The sequence below is a fragment of the Lygodium microphyllum genome, chromosome 28, assembly GCF_053477565.2.
Source record: "Lygodium microphyllum isolate KBCC chromosome 28, Lygodium_microphyllum_v1.1.10, whole genome shotgun sequence".
Lineage (NCBI taxonomy): Eukaryota > Viridiplantae > Streptophyta > Polypodiopsida > Schizaeales > Lygodiaceae > Lygodium > Lygodium microphyllum.
In genome coordinates, this window is record NC_141162.1 from 75021965 (window position 1) to 75025640 (window position 3676).

General features: G+C 40.0%; 1 long non-coding RNA gene across 1 annotated transcript; it reads right to left on the reverse strand.

The window, feature by feature from the left end:
• Positions 1-1373: 1373 nt before the first annotated feature.
• LOC148011609 (uncharacterized) lies at positions 1374-2603 on the reverse strand. The gene is made up of 3 exons (XR_015689363.1): positions 2058-2603; positions 1810-1923; positions 1374-1716 (listed from the first exon to the last, which is right to left on the reverse strand). It is a non-coding gene; the product is annotated as an uncharacterized LOC148011609 (long non-coding RNA).
• Between the last annotated feature and the right edge of the window lie 1073 nt (positions 2604-3676).

Consider the following 3676-nt stretch of genomic DNA (forward strand, 5'->3'; position numbering starts at 1 on the left):
GGTCATGGCTTCATGAATATGGGGGGACCAAGCACGTGCAATGTTGGATTCTTCCGTATCACCACCACATGAGCCTGCACCAAGTGAGTGACCATCTTATGTTTATAGTGGAAATCATCCAAGGTTTGTCCTAACAAACGTCCATGTCATTCTTGCAAGGTGATGGTCCCCAAAATGTGGCGGATATTGGTAAATGGGAACACAAACTATTTGCCACATTTACAAAAGTCGAAGAAGTTTGTGGTAAGCACCATTTATAATCCTAAGAGTAATATAATATATTCTATCTCAATAAGTCTCAAAAGGTATCCTTGCATCCAGGAAATGATGAGGACCTGCCGTCTCATGCCCTTCATATGGCCCACCAAACATCGACTGCCTTGCAACAAATGAAGGCCTCAAAGTTGGACATGGATTCACATCCATGCTCCCAACTTCAACCAATAGATGATGGATTTGGGAATTCCTTGGTGCATGCAAAACCCTTCATAGAGCATCAATTGTCACAATTTCGAAAGCAGACACGTGCACACAAGAGTACTGCATCCTTGTCCAGTTCCCCCAAAGAAGAAGAGGGAGAAAATGTAGGAGAAACTAGATTGCTATTGCAAGGAAGATGACAATGGAGCTATGTGACAATAGCTATTTCAAGTCCTTGTCAATATTATAGACAATGTGTTTCTCATTGACTATGTTTCAGTAGTAGCATCGCTCAAGTATTTTAACATTATGATGGAATATTTACTTGAGATTTGTCATGTGATTTTCATGATTGTATCAAAAAAGGTTCGTTAAGATGTTTCAACAATTTGTTTGAAAGGTCCTTATAGTTTGTAAGGCCATCATCGTAGAAAGCCCACAAAAAGGAGAGAATGACCAAATACACTACAAATGGGTGAGAACACCAAATTGTTGCATTTTCTGAAACTTATGCTTTGGAAAGCGAGTAAGTGCATCCATTCGAATCGCATCCAACCTTACTATGTCTCAAAAGCCATCCTTGCATCCATCCTTATTATCTACCAAGTATTGAATTCCCTAATTAACTTGCCTAAATCCACAATTGTGAGGCCCGGATTGACTGGCCAAGGTTAACATAACCCTAAATCCGCAATTGTGAGGCCCGCATTGATAGTTCACGGACATAGGAAATATGTTCCAGGAATGAATCCTCTAGATGAGGTATAATCCAAAATGTTTATATACCACATGAGCAAGGCCACTTGACTATTAAGCAACCAGATGCACCATAGTTTTATACATACACAACATTATTTACCCATCATGCTAAAAAGAGAGACACAAGGATCAATTCCAAAAGATACACTCACTGTGGAAAACAACAATAACCTAATGGAACCACGATCAACAAAATTGAAATTGAGTTGGGCAAGCACCAAAATAACATTGCTGGAATATTGAGTAGTAGATTCGATTTGACCATAATTGTAAATGACCAAGACAATGCCACACCAAGGCCATTCTCCAAGAAGAGTTGAGACTGCATGAACAATGTGGGGAGAACATTACAACAGATCATGGTGAAAACTATCAGTGCTCAGACTATCCTGCGTTGACATTGCTTGGTTGAATGATCTCCATACTAGGATGAGGCACGTCCACGAGCCCTATATTTATGCCGACTAGCATTAGAAGCTTATATAAGGATATCTCTCCCCTCAACTCGCACTTGTTGCTCCTCCATATCCAAAGAATCTGGAAAAGCAATGTGCGATCTGGATCACGTATGCATCACACTCATGGCATCAAAGTAAATGTGCAATATAGACTTAAATTCAAACATTTCACCTGATGCCATCCCTTGACTACTGTCACGGGTATCATCCGATACTCACTAAGATTGAGAATCACTGCAAACACCTCCATCCGCTATTGTACCAAGTCGACCCATGGTATTGTCAACTACACCAGCAAAGAAGCGTACGTTTCACATAGAGTATTGTAGAAAAAGATATGCAGGGGGAAACATATCAAAGCATACATTTCACATAGAGTATTGTAGAAAAAGACATGTAGAAAATAGCCCTGGTGATGACCATATTAAAATTTGAAACAAGGGATTCCAAATCAATTGCTTCGGCCTTTGCAAATCCGGAACGTTTGTTGCCCTGTCATGTGCACGCAGTGGATTCCAAATCGATTGCTTTAGCCTTTGCAAAGCTGAAACGTTTGTTGCCTTGTCCTATGCACGCAGTGGATTCACAGTCTAAATCTGAGAGAACAAAGATGGTCTCAAGCGTTGGTGGCTCTTGTTGTTGCTCCTCCTCAGATGAAGAGTGTAAAATTTCAATAAGGGAGCACACACAGGATGAATCTCCCAGGTTTGAACTGAAGTCTGTGGGGGTGAGTGAAGAAGAAAGAGAGGACACCATGGAGCCACACTTGCCACTGAACTTCCTAAGAGGGAATGGCAAGAAGATTGACAGAAATGCCATGCAAAGTGAGAGAGCAAAGATAGAATGCAAGAGCTCTGCCTTCGTTAACAACACCTTAAGCGTTTAGTTAACGTTGAGTTTTTAAAAAAAACGCAGAGTGGGTTTTAAAAAAATAGAATGCAGGAGCTCTGCCTTCGTTAACAATGCCTTAAGCATTTAGTTAAGGTTGAGTTTTTTTTCTAAAAACGTAGAGTGGGTATTTACAATTAAAAGGCTTAATATTTTATTATTAGCCAGACTGTCAGGTGGCCCCAGTCGTCTGACACGGCACGACGGACGCCATGGACAGACGCACAGGACGGTTGTGAAAACTAGCAAGTAGCACGGTGAAATCCCAGCTTGTTTGCACCTTTCCACCCACGTGGTTTGATCTCAAGCGAGGTCGGCAAAGCTGGGCCCAGGTGAGTCCACCATGCACTACATGACAAACCCACCCGCTTGCGATCTATCTATCGTGAGACTTGAGTGGTCCTGCTCCTGCCCCAACATCACAATACAATTTTTCATAAGAAGACTTGTTTTGACAACATTCCATAAGCCAAGGTTGAGCTTTGCTCACAATACAATTTTTCATAGATCATTAATCATTGTTGACATCATTTGAAGGGATTTTTATCTTAAGTGCCAAAAATGGTCCATTCTTGATTTGTAAGAAACTCCATGTCGAGTGCACCTACTTTACATCTAGAGATAAACCAATTCTATAGTCTCTACAATTTGCAAGTATTGAAGGTAATGAAATGGGCTTCGAAACTTCCTCATAATGAGACACTACAATCTACAACTAAAACAAGCTCTTAGGAATATCAAGTTTGAATTAGCATACTTGAATGCTAAAGACTTGCCCTTCAATGTGACATATTTTCAACCAACAAAACATGCCTATTTGGGTTGGAAAAGAAGAAGGGAGAAAATTATAGAGAGCGAGAGGGATGTGAGAGGGTTATGTAACAACTTAGTCCCTCAAAATTGACTAAAATGAAAAAGATTTATCCCAAATCTTTGAGGGTCCAACTTTTCTTCTTAAATACACACTCTACTATTAGACTAGGAAAGTAATAGTTCTATTGTGCTTACCATGACTAATTATATGAGAAGTTAAGACATTCCTAACCTTGATATAGTATTAAAAGGAATATTCATATATCCCATAGCTTTTATTGCTTCAAACATGGCAATGATGGGCTAAACCAACTTTACCTCACTATCCTATGTATACC